Source organism: Heterodontus francisci, chromosome 3, assembly GCF_036365525.1.
Source record: "Heterodontus francisci isolate sHetFra1 chromosome 3, sHetFra1.hap1, whole genome shotgun sequence".
In the NCBI taxonomy this organism is placed as follows: Eukaryota; Metazoa; Chordata; class Chondrichthyes; order Heterodontiformes; family Heterodontidae; genus Heterodontus; species Heterodontus francisci.
Genome location: NC_090373.1, coordinates 85580983 through 85600425, shown reverse-complemented (window position 1 = coordinate 85600425; position 19443 = coordinate 85580983). Strand labels below are relative to the sequence as shown.

The 19443-nt window shown below is 42.2% G+C and overlaps 1 protein-coding gene and 1 non-coding gene across 3 annotated transcripts in view; one reads left to right on the top strand and one right to left on the bottom strand.

Annotated features, from left to right (window-relative positions):
* Nucleotides 1–19443, bottom strand: part of LOC137357734 (exostosin-1-like) — an 813195-nt gene that overhangs the window by 380678 nt on the left and 413074 nt on the right. The window lies entirely within an intron of this gene.
* Nucleotides 15299–15372, top strand: trnai-aau (transfer RNA isoleucine (anticodon AAU)). The gene has a single exon. It is a non-coding gene; the product is annotated as a tRNA-Ile (tRNA).

Below are 19443 nucleotides of genomic sequence, written 5' to 3'. Positions count from 1 at the left end.
GAGTAAAGTGCCTGGGCAGCTTCATAGTGCCTGTGAGAAGAATTCAATAAGGATTCATGGTTGTCAGACTCTTGTTTTGAGAAAGTCTGATGGCGGTCTTGAAAAGCTGGAATGGAGCCAGAAATTGGACTTAAAGGGGCACAGCATCCAACGTTTGGGGCTGCAGCCAGAGTGGATTCGTCAACCACTGAAGACTACGGAGGAAGGGACGTCGACAGAGTGACTGACCGGAGAGTCCACCCCTGTGCAAGGTTCTCTGGAGACTTGGTGATATATGTACCAAGGGGGAATGGTACCATTTTAGGGAGCTGTCTTGAACAGACTAATTTTGGGTTATAAAAACAAAATACTGCGGATGCTGGAAATCTGAAATAAAAACAAGAAATGCTGGAAATACTCAGCAGGTCTGGCAGCATCTGTGGAGAGAGAAGCAGAGTTAACGTTTCAGGTCAGTGACCTTTCTTCAGAACTGGCAATTATTAGAAATGTCAAAGGTTATAAGCAAGTAAAGCGGTGGGTGGGGCAAGAGATAACAAAGGAGAAGGTATAGATTGGACACAGAATAGCTGACCAGAAGGTCATGGAGCAAAGGTAAACAATAATATTTGGGGTTATAGCAGTTGTGCTACAAAATTGTTGTCTTTCCTTTCTTTTTAATAAAGTTATCCTTCTTTCTTATTTTTTTATCATTAATAATTGTTTAATAATTAATTAATAACAATTATTGTTTTCACACATTATTTGGTATTGAATCACTCATTCCTGTTATGTCCAGTGTATGGCTCCAAACCTAAGTGAGACTGCGCTAGGGACTCTCACACCCTACACCCTTTTAATTCTCTGGAATCTAATTCAACCGATCAATCCTTCTCCACTCCATAACCTATTTGTGCGTGTGTGAACTTCGAGTGTTTGTTTGTGTGTGTGTTTGTGAAAGTTGGAGTGTATTTTATCATTTTATGTCGATCAAGTGCAATGAAGCTAACCTCTTTCTTTGTTAAACACAAGAAAACCTGTCCGATTGGTTCTTTTTATGGTCACAGCGTGTAAACAGTTAAACATTCACTGAATTGGCAAGTATATTCACTTCAAATAAGAAATGAACCTGTTGTAGTCAAACAAGGAGAGGGAAAAGAGGGGAGCCATTCACCCTCCTTACCTGATAATAACAATTGTGAAAGCACTCCTTTCTATCCTTCCCTTTCTCCTTTAAGAATTTTCTCTCTGTACAGCCTGAGAATGATTATGGCTGCGATGGTACAAATAGTTTCAATTGGCTATTAATACTTCTGTTTTAAAAAAATCCTGATCCAAGCATAATCCTAAAGTGATAATGGCTTAATTAGGATTCATATGTATATTGCAAGTGCAATTGCTTTTAATTTACATTTTTAATTATTCTGTGACTCTATAGTATAATAGCTACTGCATAATCTGTACAATGTTACGTCCTAGGTTAGTGAATGCACTAAGATTATCCACTACATAACTGCTAACCAGCCCCAAAGAACAAACCATTCTGTCAATGAACACAATTGTGCCATCTCCTATTTTGGATGAATGTACTGATTTCCTAGCACTGACAGAAATCTGGCACATTTCCAATTCTTTTCCCATCATTAAAGTCTCCCCATTTGGTTACACATTCTATCACTTGTCCTGCCCAAACTGCTGCAGCGGTGTTGTAGTTGACATCACCAAGTCCCACCTCCCTCATCTAATCTGGCACCTTCTCCTCCTTTGAGCACCCCACATTTAAAATTCTCATCATTTAAAATCTTTCTCTCCTAAATCCCAAATTGATCTTCTCATGATGAAATGCCCCTTCCTCCCCTCATTAATCTCTCCACTACGAATACTCATCTTTGGTATTTCAGCTTATGGTTATACACTTCTAACCCACTTCTCCTCCAATCTCTCCACCCTTCGATCCTCACTCAGTCACCCACCACACATACACTTCAACTCTTACCCGCACCATCAACCTCATCAACTCTTCTGGCCAATCTGTTCCTGAGCTCTGGATCACCTGTTCTGTTTCTTGTCTCCCTCTCCAGCCACCTCTATATCTTCTTACAACATCTCTTAACGACCTGTCAAAAAACAACTGTCCCCAGTTCCTTCATTAATTCACTCTCAAACTCGCAACTCCTTTCATCTAGTCCACACTCCAGCTGGACACCTGTGCCACCATTGACATGCTGTACCACCTTCTTATCTCTGCCTTTGAAACACTCATAAATCATTCACTTCTTCCATCCCTGCTGTCCCCCTGAAACAGTCCCCATTTTCATTCCCTCGAGTTTCTTGACTGCAAATTCAAGCACACATGGGGCACAATTGGCTTTGTTAGTCAAGCCAGATGTGGCTTAACTATGTCAAGTATACTTGCTATCGCCAAAGCCTCTCAGTACACCAGAATTATCCTGGAGGACAAGAACAACATTAGGCTCTGCTTCTTCTGAATAATGCTTGCTCAAACCTTTCTTCCCACTCCTCCCATTCTCACTTCAAATACCAAGTTGAAAGAGTTCATACATTTGTCTCTAAGATGATACCCTGTGTGACTGTGATGGTGGTACATTAGCTCCTTTGTCCTCCTCAACCTCTTGCAGTGTTTGATACAGTCCACCACACCATTCTTTTCTATCACCTCTCCTTCATTATCCAACCCTTGCGTGGTTCCACTTCCTCCCTTCCAAATGGAACAAATGCACCCCCTTCTACAGCTTCTCTTCGCATCCTGACAGATCACCCTCAGAAGCCCCTCAGGATCTATCCTGACACTTTCCTCTTCATGCTGTCTCTTGGTGACATCATCAGCACGTATGGGATCAGTTTCATTTATGCTGATGACATTTGACTACTTCTCCACCAAGACCCATTTGTTAATTACTCCTTGCGAAGCTACATTAAGCCCCAATGCATTAAACTTAAAATCCTTGTCTTTATCTTCAAATCCCTCCATGGCTTTATACTATCCTATCTCTGCAGCCTCCTCCAGTCAAGTTCCTTCTCACTCTCTTAGCTTTTCTGCCTCTGGCCTTGTGTGCATTTCCCTGTCCTTCACCTCACAATAGTGGTACAGTTGACAGCTGCCTCAGCCCTAGGAAAGGGAGGAGGTATTAGTGTTTTAGCGGGCTTAAAAGTGGATAAATTCCCAGGCCCAGATGAGATGTATCCCAGACTGTTATGTGAGGCAAGGGAAGAGATAGCAGGGGCTCTGACACAAATTTTCAAATCCTCTCAGAGACCAGACAGAAAGAGAGAGAGAGAGAAAACACAGCGGGAGCAGAGCTTTAAAAAGCATGCCAAAAGGAACAGAGTCAGAGACCAGAGAGAGAGAAAACACAGCGGGAGCAGAGCTTTAAAAACCACGGCAAAAGGAACAGTGTCAGAGACCAGAGAGAGAGAGAAAGCACAGTGGGAGCAGAGCTTTATAAAGTGCGGCAAAAGGAAAAGAGTCAGAGACCAGAGAGAGAGAGAGAGAAAAAACACAGTGGGAGCAGAGCTTTAAAAAGTGCGCCAAAAGGAACAGTCAGAGACCAGAGAGAGAGAGAAAACACAGTGGCAGCAGAGCTTTAAAAAGTGCACCAAAAGGAAAAGAGTCAGAGACCAGAGAGAGAGAGAAAACACAGCAGGAGCAGAGCTTTAAAAAGCATGCCAAAAGGAACAGTGTCAGAGACCAGAGGGAGAGAGAGAAAACAGAAGCAGTGGCGGCGAGAGCAGGAACAGTAGACCTGCTTGACCAACAAAAATTGAAGTGTGACGTCACAGGAGAGCTGGCAAATGATTGGTGGGTATTTCTTCCGTGTCTCTTTTTTGTTTTGGTCAAGTGATTTAAATCAGGAGACGTTATTACAGGTTAAGACTAAACTTAAATAATTCATTTTTTTTAAATACTGAGATCCAAATTAATGAATTAAATAGAAAAGAGATGGCTGGGCAGGTGATGTTTTGCAGCTGTAGTAAGTGGAAGCTGGTGGACGTTGGTGCGATCCATGGTGACCACATCTGCAGCAAGTTTTGGCTGCTCGAGGACCTTTGGCTCAGAGTTGATGAGCTGCAGTCCGAGCTACGGACACTGCGACACATCAGGGAGGGGGAGAGTTACCTGGACACTGTGTTTCAGGAGACAGTCATACCCCTTAGATTAATTACATCAAATTTGGACCATGGTCAGGGACAGGAGGGTGTGACTGCGAGTGAGGCAAGTATGGGGATCCAGAATTTAGCTTTGGAGGAGCTTCAGTCAGTGCCCTTATCCAATAGGTACGAGGTTCTTGCTCCCAGTGTGGACGAGGGCACAGATTGCAGAGAGGATGAGCGAACTGACCACAGCACTGTGGTTCAGAGTGCTATTCAAGTGGGGGGAGAAAAGAGAAATGTAGTAGTAATAAGGGATAGCATAGTTAGGGGAACAGATACTGTTCTCTGCAGCAAAGATAGAGAGTCCCGAAGGCTGTGTTGCCTACCTGGTGCCAAGGTTAAGGACATCTCATCTGGGCTAGAGATGAATTTGGAGTGGGAGGGGAAGGATCCAGTTGTCGTGATCCATGTAGGTACCAACGACATAGGTAGGGCTAGGAAAGAGGTTCTGCTGAGGGACTATGAGCAGCTCGGGCTAAATTAAAAAGCAGAACCACAAAGGTAATAATCTCTGGATTACTACCTGAGCCACGTGCAAATTGGTGTAGGGTAAATAAGATTAGAGAGGTAAATGCTGGGCTCAAAGATTGGTGTGGGAGAAATGGGTTCTGATTCATGGGACATTGGCACCAGTACTGGGGAAAGTGGGACCTGTTCCGTTGGGATAGGGCTTCACTTGAACCATGCTGGGGCCAGTGTCATGGCGAATCGTTTAACTAGGGTTGTAGATAAGGCTTTAAACTAAATAGTGGGGGGGGGGGGGTGGGAGGGTTCAATTGAAGGGAAGTTTAAAAAGTCGAAAAGTAACGAGAAAGCAGAGGTGCAGGGTAGTGAAGGGGCATACATTAATCAGAGTGTGACAGGAAGGGACACAGAATACAAGTATAAGAATAGAGCAGAAATTAGAACCAGAGTAGGTAAAAATGGTAAAAATTCAAAGCTTAAGGCTCTTTATCTGAATGCACGTAGCATTTGTAACAAGATAGATGAGCTGACAGCATAGATAGAAATAAATGAATATGATTTGATAGCTATCACAAAGACGTGGTTGCAGAATGACCAGGACTGGAAACTCAATGTTCAAGGATATTCGGCGATCCAGAAGAATAGGCAGAAAGGAATAGCAGGTGGGGTAGCTTTGTTATTAAAGGAAGGGATCAGTGCAGTTGTGAGTAATGATATAGGTATAATAGATCGTGATGTAGAATCAGTTTGGGTGAAAATAAGGAATAGCAAGGGAAAGAAATCACGGGTGGGAGTGGTCCATAGGTCCCCGAGGAGTTGCCTCTCTGTAGGACAAAGAATTAATCAGAAAATAATTGAGGCATGAAAGAGAGGCAGTGCAATTATCATGGGTGATTTTAATCTGCATATAGACTGGACAAATCAAATTGGCAAGGGTAGCATGGAAGACGAATTTGTAGAGTGCATCAGGGATTGTTATTTAGAACAATACGTTGCAGAACCTACCCGGGAACAGACTATTTTAGATTTGGTAATGTGTAATGAGGTAGGATTAATAAGAGATCTCATAGTTAAGGATACTCTGGGGGGAAGGGATCATTTTTTAAAAATTCATTCATGGGATGTGGGCATCACTGGCCAGGCCAGCATTTATTGCCCTTGAGAAGGTGGTGGTGAGCTGCCTTCTTGAAGCGCTGCAGTCCATGTGGGGTAGGCACACCCACAGTGCTAGCGGTTAGATACAACTGAGTGGCTTGCTAGGCCATTTCAGAGGATATGTAAGAGACCCACAGCAATGTGGTTGACTGGAGTCACATGTAGGCCAGACCAGGTAAGGACAGCAGATTTTCTTCCCTAAAGGACATTAGTGAATCAGATGGGTTTTTACAACAATTGACAATGGTTACATGGCCATCATCAGACTAGCTTTTTTTTTTAAATTCCAGATTTATTAATTATTAACCGCCTCCCCTATCAGATCATGACATGGTAGAATTTCAAATTCAGTTTGAGGGTGAGCTACCTGGGTCTCAAACCAGTGTCTTCAACTTAAATAAGGGAAATTACAGAGGGATGAAGAAAGAGTTGTCTAAAGCAGGCTGGGAAATTAGACTACAGGGAAAGTCAGTGGAAGAGCAGTGGCAGACTTTTAAGCAGATATTTCATAACACTCCGCAGGCATTTATTCCGGACAGAAGGAAGCACTCGATGGGAATGATGAACCATCCATGGGTAACAAAGGAAGTTAAGGAGAGTACCAAATCAAAAACAAAGGCGTACAAAGTGGCGAAAGCCAGTGGTAGGCCAGAGGGTTGGGAATTTTTTAGAAACCAGCAGTGGATGACTAAAAAACTAATAAAGAGGGAGAAAATTGATTAAGAGAGTAAATTGGCAAGAAATATAAAAACAAACAGTAAGAGCTTCTACCGGTACATAAAAAGGAAGACAGTAGCTAAAGTAAGTGTGGTACCCTTAGAGAATGAGACTGGGGAATTAATAACAGGGAACTGGGAAATGGCAGATAATTTAAACCAATATTTTGCATGGGTTTTCACGGTGGAGGAAACTATAAACATCCCAACAATAATAGATGAGCAAGGTGTAAAAGGGAGGGAGGAACTTGTAGCAATCACTATCACGAGGGAAAAGGTGCTTGACAAACTGATGGGACTAAAGGCAGACAAGTCGCCAGGACCTGATGGCCTGCATCCAAGGGGTTTAAAAGAAGTGGCTGCAGAGATAGTGGAGGCATTGGTCATAATATACCAAAACTCACTGGATTCCGGTAGAGTACCAGCGGATTGGAAAATTGCTAATGTGACACCCCTATTCAAGAAAGGAGGGAGACAGAAAGCAGGAAACTATAGACCAGTTAGCTTAACATCTGTCATTGGGAAAATGTCCATTATTAAGGAAGAAATAGCAGGACATGTAGAAAAACATAATGCAATCAAACAGAGTCAACATGGTTTTATGAAAGGGAAATCATGTTTGACTAATTTGTTAGATTTCTTTGAGGATATAACAAGCAGAGTGGATAAAGGGGAACAGGTAGATGTAGTGTATTTGGATTTTCAGAAGGCGTTCGATAAGGTGCCACATAAAAGTTATTGCACAAAATAAGAGCTCAGGGTATTTGGGGCTAATGTGTTGGCATGGATTGAGGATTGGCTAACAAACAGAAGGCAGAGAGTCGGGATCAATGGGTCTTTTTCAGGTTGGAAAGCCAAAACTAGTGGGGTGCCACAAGGATCGGTCCTAGGGCCGAAGGGCCTGTTTCAGTGCTGTATCTCTAAACTAAACTAAACTAAACTATTTATGATCTATATTAATGGCTTGGAGGAAGGGACAGAGTGTAGTGTATCCAAATTTGCTGCCGATACAAAAATAGATGGGAAGGCATGTTGTGATGAGGGTACAAAGAATCTGCAAAGGGATATAGATAGGTTAAGTGAGTGGGTAAAAACTTGATGGAGTTCAATGTGGGAAAGTGTGAGGTCATCCACTTTGGTAGGAAAAATAAAAAGGCAGATTATTATTTAGATGGATAAAGACTACAAAATACTGCAGTATAGAGGGATCTGGGTGTTCTTGTACATGACAAACAAAAACTTAGCATGCAGGTGCAGCAAGTAATTAGGAAGGCAAATGGAATTTTGGCCTTTGTTGCTAAGGGGTTAGAGGTTAAAAATAGGGAAGTCTTGATACAACTGTACAGGGTGTTGGTGAGGCCACACCTGGAGTACTGCGTACAGTTTTGGCCCCTGTATTTAAGGAACAATATACTAGCATTTGGCAGACTTAGAGGTGATTACATTTGCTAAGGGTTTTTTGCAGTGGTTTAAATAAAGGCATGCAGCATTGCCGACAGTGCGCTGCAGATGCTCTCCGAGCCATCTCCCGCGGGCGCTTTGAAGTTGCGGCCGGGGGGGCCGTTCGTGGATGTTTTGGGTGTTCGGGGCACCTTTTCACAGGACTTCTCTCGGGTCCCGCAGCTCCTTCTTCACCTCAATGGACTTACCGCATGCCGTGGCTGCAGACACTCTGGACTGTGAAGACAGCAGGATCGGAGATTAAAGTATCGGCAGCTGTTCTCGTCAGTTTCATCCGGATCAATTTCATTGAGAAAACAAAGAGCAGGTGTGGCTGGGGGAGGGCAGTGGGCCCAGGTAACATACACTGAACTAACTGTTAACTTTTAGATAGGGCTAAAATGAACTGATTTAAAGAGCCAGGGGAATTTAAACAGTTTAAGAGGGCAGACTGGGGGAGAAAACGTTAGGGATGGGAGCAGATGGCCATGGATAGAGTTGAACAGCAAGGGAGCTTCCAGCCCAGGAGCCATCTTGAAAGGGTTGAGCACTACCTAGAACTGTACTCCAGGGAGAATGCTGTCACTGAGACTGCCCTCAATGCAGCCCAGCCTCTACCAGTCATGGATGAGCTGGACATACAGCCAACCAAATCGGAACTCAGTGATGCCATTGATTCCCTAGCCAGCGGAAAAGCCCCTGGGAAGGACAGCATTACCCCTGAAATAATCAAGAGTGCCAAGCCTGCTATACTCTCAGCACTACATGAACTGCTATGCCTGTGCTGGGACGAGGGAGCAGTACCCCAGGACATGCGCGATGCCAACATCATCACCCTCTATAAAAACAAAGGTGACCGCGGTGACTGCAACAACTACCGTGGAATCTCCCTGCTCAGCATAGTGGGGAAAGTCTTTGCTCGAGTCGCTCTGAACAGGCTCCAGAAGCTGGCCGAGCGCGTCTACCCTGAGGCACAGTGTGGCTTTCGTGCAGAGAGATCGACTATTGACATGCTGTTCTCCCTTCGTCAGATACAGGAGAAATGCCGTGAACAACAGATGCCCCTCTACATTGCTTTCATTGATCTCACCAAAGCCTTTGACCTCGTCAGCAGACGTGGTCTCTTCAGACTACTAGAAAAGATCGGATGTCCACCAAAGCTACTAAGTATCATCACCTCATTCCATGACAATATGAAAGGCACAATTCAACATGGTGGCTCCTCATCAGAGCCCCTTCCTATCCTGAGTGGTGTGAAACAGGGCTGTGTTCTCGCACCCACACTTTTTGGGATTTTCTTCTCCCTGCTGCTTTCACATGCGTTCAAATCCTCTGAAGAAGGAATTTTCCTCCACACAAGATCAGGGGGCAGGTTGTTCAACCTTGCCCGTCTAAGAGCGAAGTCCAAAGTACGGAAAGTCCTCATCAGAGAACTCCTCTTTGCTGACGATGCTGCTTTAACATCTCACACTGAAGAATGCCTGCAGAGTCTCATCGACAGGTTTGCGTCTGCCTGCAATGAATTTGGCCTAACCATCAGCCTCAAGAAAACGAACATCATGGGGCAGGATGTCAGAAATGCTCCATCCATCAATATTGGCGACCACGCTCTGGAAGTGGTTCAAGAGTTCACCTACCTAGGCTCAACTATCACCAGTAACCTGTCTCTAGATGCAGAAATCAACAAGCGCATGGGTAAGGCTTCCACTGCTATGTTCAGACTGGCCAAGAGAGTGTGGGAAAATGGCGCACTGACACGGAACACAAAAGTCCGAGTGTATCAGGCCTGTGTCCTCAGTACCTTGCTCTACGGCAGCGAGGCCTGGACAACGTATGCCAGCCAAGAGCGACGTCTCAATTCATTCCATCTTCGCTGCCTTCGGAGAATACTTGGCATCAGGTGGCAGGACTATATCTCCAACACAGAAGTCCTTGAAGCGGCCAACATCCCCAGCTTATACACACTACTGAGTCAGCGGCGCTTGAGATGGCTTGGCCATGTGAGCCGCATGGAAGATGGCAGGATCCCCAAAGACACATTGTACAGCGAGCTCGCCACTGGTATCAGACCCACCGGCCGTCCATGTCTCCGTTATAAAGACGTCTGCAAACGCGACATGAAATCCTGTGACATTGATCACAAGTCGTGGGAGTCAGTTGCCAGCATTCGCCAGAGCTGGCGGGCAGCCATAAAGACAGGGCTAAATTGTGGCGAGTCGAAGAGACTTAGTAGTTGGCAGGAAAAAAGACAGAGGCGCAAGGGGAGAGCCAACTGTGCAACAGCCCCAACAAACAAATTTCTCTGCAGCACCTGTGGAAGAGCCTGTTACTCCAGAATTGGCCTTTATAGCCACTCCAGGCGCTGCTTCACAAACCACTGACCACCTCCAGGCGCGTATCCATTGTCTCTCGAGATAAGGAGGCCCAAAAGAAAGAAAGAAAAAGAAAGATACTAGCATTGGAGGCAGTTCAGAAAAGGTTCACTAGGCTGATTCCTGGGATGAAGGGGTTGTCTTATCAAGAACGGCTAAACAGGTTAGGCCTTTATTCATTAGAGTTTAGAAGAATGAGAGGAGATCTTACTGAAACATACAAGATGTTAAGGGGGCTTGACAGGGTAGATATTGAGAATATGTTTCCACTGGTGGGGGAATCTCGAACGAGGGGACATAGTTACAGAATAAGGGGGTCACACATTTAATGTGAAGGAATTTCTTCTCTCAGCGGGTGGTGACTCTCTGGAATTCTCAACCTCAGAGAGTTGTGGAGGCTAGATCCCTAAATATATTTAAGGAGGAGGTAGATAGACTTATGAAATCGTGGAGAGTCAAGGGCTATGCGGAGCAGGGGACATAGATAGGGTAGATAGGAAGAAATTTTTTCTTTTAGCCGAAGTATCAATAACTAGGGGGCATAGATTTAAAGTAAGGGGCAGGAGGTTCAGAGGGGACTTGAGGAAAAAAATTTTCACCCAGAGGGTTGTTGGAATCTGGAACACACTGCCTGAAGGGGTGGTAGAGGCAGGAACCCTCACAACATTTAAGAAGTATCTAGATGAGCACTTGAAACACCATAGCATGCAAGGCTGCAGGCCAAGTGCTAGAAAATAGGATTAGAATAGATAGGTGCTTGATGACCGGCATGGACACGATGGCCGACGGGCCTGTTTCTGTGCTGTATAACACTATGACTCTACTTTCTGGAACTCCCTACTCAAAACTTCAAGCTTCAGTCTTCCTAATATCTCTATTTGTGACTTAGCATTTGTTCTCCTGTTTATCTCAATTGTCAAACACCTTAAGCATTTTTGACATCAAAGGCACTTTGTAAATGCAAATCACTTCTTTTGTTTTTATTTTCTCTCCTCTGGGTCCTCTGTGCCACACAGAAAGGGGACCTGTTTCTAACCTTTTACTTGTGCCTGCTCTATAATTTGTTATTAGAAGCTTCACAAGGATTCTGAGTTGACCTGTGCTCTCCAACTCTTTCCACAATTGACAGAAGTACTTTCGTTCTTCAATGCTTCCCAGCTTATTGTGTAGAAAACCACAGCTAGAAATCCAAGCTGCAGCCCTTTGAGGTACAGACAGCTGTACAACTGCACAAAGTGCTATTAGGCTACCTTATCGTATGAATGCTTTTAACTTCACTAACTCATCATACTATTCAATAAGCACAAAATTACAATGATAACTTAAATTTATCTAGTGCCTTTCGTGTAGAATGACATCCCAAGTCACATCACAAGGCGTACTCAGATAATAAAAATAGAGCATCGGGTCAAAGCAGATATCGGGAGAGATGATGAAAAGCTTGGTCAAATAAATGCCTTTTAAGGAGTGTCTTCAAGGAGAAGTTGGAGGTAGAGGGACTTAGGGAGGGAATTCCAGAGCATTGGTCCTACACAGCAAAAGGCATGGCTGCCAATGTTGGGGTAAAAAGTGGGGGGGATGCACAAGAACTCTCAGTGGAATGGAGTGTTTGTGGGGAGAGGTTGCAGGACTGGAAGAAGTCATAAAGACAGGGAAAAGGAGGCATAAAGAAGTTTAAACTTGAAGAAGAGAATTTTAAATTTCAGATATTGGGTGATGGAAACTAGAGTCAGTCAGTGAAGACAGAGGTGATGATTGGACGTGTCTTGCTGTTGGATAGGGTGCAAGTAGCAGAGTTTGGATGCTCTGAAATTTGCAGAAGGAAAGGGATCAGGCCAGGAGAGCACTGAATAATTGAGTCTGGAGGTGACTGAAGCATGGATGAGGGCTTTACTAGCAGGTGGGCTAAAGTAAGGATGAAGGCGGATGATATTATGGAGGTGGAAGTAGGTAGCCTTTACGATAGAGATTGGGGATTGGAATCTCACCTTAGGGTTGAATGGGATGTCAAGGTTGTGAGCAGGCTTATTGCTGCAAATGATGTTTGTAAGGACTAGCATGCAGATGAGGAAGAGAGGGGGAGGGAAAGGATATCCTTTGGATACTCCAACGTTAATGGTGATTGGGTGGGATAAGAAGCCATTGCTGAAGATGCTCTAGCTACAATTGGATAGGTAAGAGTAGCACCAAATGAGGGCAGTCCCGCTGAATTGGATAACGGAGGAGAAGCAGTTAAGGTGGATGTTATGGTCATCTGTGCAGAGAAGTCGAGAAGACCCAATGCACCATCGTCACAACCACAGACCACGTCATTGTGATTTTGAGTAGGGCTCTTTTCCAGGAAAGTTGATTGAAGAGATTCAAACTTGGGAGTTTCAGGACAAACAGGCATGAAAATGAGAGCTGACACTATGTTCAAAGGCTTTGGAGAGTAAATGGATGTTGGAGGGACGGGGATGTAGTTTGAAAGGGCCAAGGGGGTCTTGGGCCACTTTTTTGATGAGAGTGGTAATAGTAGCAGCTTTGAAAGAGGGGAGAATAACACCTGAGGAGAGGAAACCATTTATATTGGCAACTTGTTTTGTTGAACTTAAGTTCACATCCTTTTTAAAAATCACTCTGCATTTAAGAAGTTATAAAAATCCAATTATTTAAATTAGATTGCAATTATGCACTTTTTGTAAAGAGAATTGTCCATTTGAACATCCAATTCATTGGCTAATTGGTTCAATTTAGTGCATCCACTATTTCCAGTGTCACAGCAAATTAATAAGATTCAAGATTTAAGATAAATTTCCTAACGTCAAGCACTGAACTACAAATTAGTGTATTTGACTTCTAATAGCCCATAATCTTAAATTGTCTATTTTCTGGGAATGTTATTATAATATAAGTGACTAATGTTAATTTATTACAGAACCATAATTAAATCTAACACAAGGTACGCAGAACAGAAATTGTTAGAAAATGTTATTAGGTCTCTCTACTTGGGGGAACTCGTCTGTTCGATCAGTTTATAAGTAGATACAATCTTTTTTTTAAAAAAGGAAGAAAGCTCACATTTGATAGCTAATTTGAGATTTTTAAAACTGTCTCATCTTTAAGTAACTTTTACAATTTAGAAAACACCTACAGGATACTGGGATAGTTAAGTACCGGTGTGTTTTCCGACTTTGAAACAATTACATGATATCTTGTCTACTGTTAATGAGGAGACCATGCAGATTTAAGTGATGCTGGTTTGTAAACAATAACATTAGGGGAACTTCCATTTTTCTTCCTGCTGGAACTTGGTGCTCTCAGTTCTTATGAACTATAAGCTTATTTGTTATATTCTGCTGTTTATACGGTGAGACTGTATAAAAAATCAACATGAAAACCATTTGTCTGAAATAATATCTTTTCTTCTTTGGCCCCCTTGTCTCGAGAGACAATGGGTAAGCGCCTAGAGGTGATCAGTGGTTTGTGGAGCAGCGCCTGGAATGGCTATAAAAGCCAATCCTAGAGTGCTGTTTATACAGTGAGACTGTATTAAAATCAACCTGAAAACCATTTGTGTGACAAAATATAATTTGCTAGAATGATTAATGATGTGATCAATAATTTCCTTATCTCAACAGTTTAACTCATAAACAAGGTTATGCTGGAACCAGTAGCCACTCAGCAGCACCCAGTAAAGGTAACAAAAGGCAAGGAAAGCAGTGAGTCAAAAGCAGAGGACCTTTAAAGGAGTACTTGAAGCCTTTTCAAAGCAATCAAGAGTGGCTCTAAAGATAGATTATGATACTTTGTATTATGCAGCTAGGAGGGTCATTAGACAGATGAAACTCAATCAGTCAGGAACTCTATTTATTGCTTTTTGTAAGGCTGTTGACATTGTTTCTTGTGTAGCCCTCATAAAGAATTTGGAAACAAAGGCAAATCATGAATTTTAGTTCCAGATCCAAGATTCACGTGAGAGTAAATTCTCCTAGTCTGTCCCCTGTGGTGCCACTCAACACAACATTGATGAAGAATTGACCGGATGACAAGGTACAACCTTGCTTCACTTCTCAGGAGGGAGGCAAGGTTGTCCCACAACTTGATCTATTTGATTTCTTCACCAATGATGTATTAAGTGATACTGTAAAGGGAAAAGACGCTCCAGATCTGTTCAAGTGTTTTTGAAAGTAAGTGGTACTGCTTTTTGAAGATGATATTGTGTTGTTGACAAACTTGCCAGCTTAGCTTAGTTTTATAATGCATTGTACAATTCATCAAGATACTGATGATGAGAATACATGACATTGAGGGCTCAAACCCAAATTTATCAATTTTATAATGGCCAAGTAGTGGTTATCTTCCTGGTGGGGGGGATGGACAGGAGTTACATGGGTTCTCTTAGCAATCGAGGTACCTCTAGGTTGACCATACCTGGGAACTCTATGTGGTATATTTGACTGTTCAATAACCAAGACAGACAGGTGTCCACTACTTCTGGGGACTGTTTATAACTGATAAATTAGGTTGACCAATCATTTAAGGCTGAAATTTTTCTCAATCATCTCCAAAAAATCCAGCATGCCAAAGTTGTTATGTGCATAGAAAACTAATCAATGATCTACTTTAGTTTGTGTTGACCTTGTGTTTGCATAGTGTGATGGAGTTAAGGAAAGCTTAAATTTAACTTGATTCAACACCAGCCTCATCACTTGAAAAGAAATAATCATGTTCGACAAAATAAGTAGTAATGCAGACCTGCACCTTGTCCCTTTGCAGAAACTCCCTTCTGCTGCTTTTTGGGAGATGGGGAAATAGTATACAATTCAGTGTTGCAGATTTTCCATTGGTACCAAGAGAACAGTACTGACAATGGCAGCATTATGAAAATGGAACCACACATGTGCATGACTACCATTCTAAAGATAACAGCAACTTGTATTTAGGGCACTTAATTAATATGCAAAAGTTTATAAAATATATATATTTATCTTTGCTATAAACTGCTATAAATAGTGTTGAGGCCTGTTAGCTCAGGTGGTTAAAGCATGGTGCTAATAACGGCAAGATTGTGGGTTCGATCCCCATATAGGCCAACTTTTAGGGCGGCGCAGTGGTTAGCACCGCAGTCTCACAGCTCCAGGGACCCGTGTTCGATTGTGGGTACTGCCTGTGCGGAGTTTGCAAGTTCTTCCTGTGACCGCGTGGGTTTTCACCGGGTGCTCTGGTTTCCTCCCACAGCCAAAGACTTGCAGGTTGATAGGTTAATTGGCCATTGTAAATTGCCCCTAGTGTATGTACGTTATAGGGAATATGGGATTACTGTAGGGTTAGTATAAATGGGTGGTTGTTGGTCGGCACAGACTCGGTGGGCTGAAGGGCCTGTTTCAGTGCTGTATTTCTAAATATAAAATCTAGCCTTATTCCACCATCTGCTCATCACATATTGCTTTCCTAATGGGTGAGTCATAAAGCTGTAGTTACAGTAGTTGCAGCGCAGCTAAACCAAAACGGAAAATACATAACTGGCTGTGCAGTAAATTCTCAAAGCATTAGGTTCTGGATCTATAAAACTTGGTCATTGAATTATCTACAGTGGTAATTTTTTTAAAAAAAGAGTAATCTGTGGAATGCATGCAGTTAAAATAATAAAATGTATTTAGCAGGTCATAGTTATACAATTGATAAAAGATCAAATAGGCCATTAGGAGGGGTTAACTTTGCTACCATGGTTCATGGTACAAAGCCTTGGTTGTGTTAAACATCTTTTAAACTTTACAGATATTTCCCTGAAACCAGCATGAAACAAAGTCCAGTATCACCGTAGCTGCAATCATGTCATGCAACTTTTCTCAATATTACCATAACACGCATGCATCTTGACATTACATTGGTGCTTTTCCCTAAGTTCGACAAATCAGTGATAGCTACCTTGTATCCAATTTGAAAGATGTGAGTCTGATATGACACGTATTTTGCACCTTGATTCTGTGCGAGGAAAAACTTTTTTTACGCAGCGGGTGATAATGACCTGGAACACGTTGCCCGCAAGGGTGGTGGAAGCGGAGACAACCAATGATTGTAAAAGGAAATTGGGTGGCCACTTGAAGAAAATAAACTTGCAGGCCTACAGGGATCGAGCGGGGGAGTGGGACAGACTGGATTGTTCCGTGGAGAACCAGCATGGGCTCGAATGGCCTCCTTCTGTGTCATAAATGACTCTATGATTCTGTAACAGCATTTTAGTTTAAATTATACATTATGATTTCAGGAGTCTAAGGTCCATTAGCATCCACAATGACATTCAGTGTCCACAAAATCACTTACAAAAAATAATATAGAACCAGGTTTATGATCTCCAGCTGATTTATATTGGGTGTCTTTCAATAAAGTCCAGACAACGTGACAAAGCAATTAAAAAACTAACCGAAAATACAGTTATATAACCAGAACAGGAGAATTCAAATCTGCAGAAACAAAAACATAAATGCTGGAACAAACAGCAGGTATGTCAGGATTTTTAAAACAAAAATACAGGTTAATGTTTTGAGTATAGACCTTTCATTAGAACCAAGGGATCTACACCCAAAATGTTAACCCATCTTTTCTTTTTCAGGTGCTAAATCATCAGCTATGTATTTCCAGCATATTCTGGTTCCATTTCAGATTTTTAACTATTGCAAACTATCTTTACAGTACTGTAGAAATTATGCTAGGGCTTTCCAATATACTAGCAGTCCACACTTAAAATACTTTGTTCAGTTCTGGTCACTCTGCCCCAAAAAATGATTATACAGGCATTGAAAAGGGTACTAGGAACACCAATAAAACTGATCCCTAGTTTACAGGAAATTACTTTGAGGATGGATCAGAAAGGTTCAATCTAGAAAGAAGGCAATTAAGTAGGAAGAATTATCAAAGTAGTAGATAAGGCAAACCCAGAATATTACTTCAAGTAAGCCAAGCAAGTAGAACCAAAGGGTATCAATATAAATTACTAAATAAGTAAATTTTAAAAAGACATGAAGAAAAGTTTTACACTTCATGAGATGAAAGAATAGAGCATTGTATATCCAAATTTTAATAGAATGATACAGCACAGAAGAAACCCTTTCAGCCCATCATGCCTGTGCCAGCGCTACAAATGAGGTATCCAATTTGACCCCTGTTCTTTCCCCCTACTGCTGCAAAATATCCCCCTTCAAGTATTTATCCAATTCCCTTTTGAAAGTTACTATTGATTCTGCTTCCACCACCATTTCAGGCTATGTAGTCCAGATCGTAACAACTTACTGTTTCAAAAAAATGTTTCCTCATGTCACTTCTGGTTCTTTTCCCAATTACCTTAAATCTGTGACCTCCGATTACTGATTCTTTTGCTAATTGAAACAGTTCCTTGTGATTTACTCTGATGTTACGATCAGCTGAGGTGGAGTCGAAGGGCTCCCCTCTTGTTTCTCTGCTTGTTTGACCGTAACAGGGTTTAATTCTTTTTTAAAGTAGATGTACTTGCCAATTCAGTGAGACAACATGGAGTAGTGGTCAGGTGACCCCTCCAGTATTGACGATACACAGCTCCGTCTGTTGAGAATGAAACTCATTAACACCATCTGAAATAGCTCTGGCGAGAACCCATTGAAATTGAAAGGAGCACCATTGCATATTGATTACTCCTATCTACATGAATGAACTAACAAAGGGTTTTGGAGACAGGCTGATTCACAGCCAAAGCCAAAATGAATAGGTGTCAAGTAGCACCACTATAACTGAATGGCCTCCATTCAGACATCAATAGATAGCTATGGCTTCCATGTCCTAGTCCACTGTGTGGTCACACAAGGGGAGAGGGCTCTGTGACACCTGACAGAAACTCAAATGGGATGGATTTTTACCTTAAAAGGTAACCCTCTGGAGAGAGAGAGGATCAAGCCAAGACCACAGAAAGCTAATTTGCAGCCAGAGGCTGTGAGAGAGATCCAGTTAAAACAGAAGAACCCTGCTGAACAACTGAACAACAACTACAGCTGAGATATTACAAAGTGACTGAGACTTTCCATCTGTGTAGGTAAACCAAATTCACACCACCAACTTTGGGCTGAGTTTTAACCACGAGAACTCTACAACACCTCAGCAAGTTTAAGACTGCAAACATCCAGGCCTGCACCTTTTTTAAAAAAAAGACTTTCCTTCCGAGAACATTCAACAGTATTCTGTAAACCTCGAACTCTTACAGCAACTTGGATTTTAATTGCATCCTACCCTTTTCTCTCTATCTATCTATTTTTGTGTTTGAATGAGTGCAAGTGTGCATATGAATGAAGGTTGTGGCCATTTCGGGAATTGTTTAAAAAGTAAATAATTATCTTCCTCTTTTTTACCTATGAGAAAACCTGTCATTTGTCTGTTTATTTGACCCTACACTCAGGGACTAATGCACCATTTTTAACAAAACACGATTGTGGTCAGTTGGGAGGTGAAAAGTGGAAGCCATCCATATCATTTACCACCTGTCCATAACAAATGGGATTACAGAAGAATGGCATGTTTATAAATTCATGTGCCCTCAATATGGTGTGAGAGACAACGGGGGTAGGAAATAACACATTTTTATGCTTTGTACTCAAATAATCACAGGAGTAGCAAAACTCTTCTTCAGCCCACAGAAATTGTTTCTTGAAGACAAATCCAAGAAACGGATAATCTGAAGAAGGCAACTGAAACAGAAATATGATTAAGCAGTGAAATTATTGCCAAGTGCATTGAAATTACTTTCCAAAATGTTTAATTGAACACAAGCATATGATAATTGATATAGTGATACAGAAAAAGGCTACACCATTGTCACAGAAAGCATAAACAACAGAATAAATAATTACTCCTGGGAGACATTTAGCAACAATGACCCAGAATCTGCTTGGAAAATATAAGTGAGTTTAGTGCACCCAATTTATTAGTCTGTAAATAGCCCAGCAATTTCAGCCAAAGAAGCAATACCCCTGAAAGATAGGATTTTTTAAATTCATTCATGGGATGCGGGCGTCACTGGCTACACCAGCATTTATTGCCCATCCCCAATTGCCCTTGAGAAGGTGGTGGTGAGCTGCCTTCTTGAACCGCTGCAGTCCATTTGGGGTAGGTAGACCCACAGTACTGTTCGGAAGGGAGTT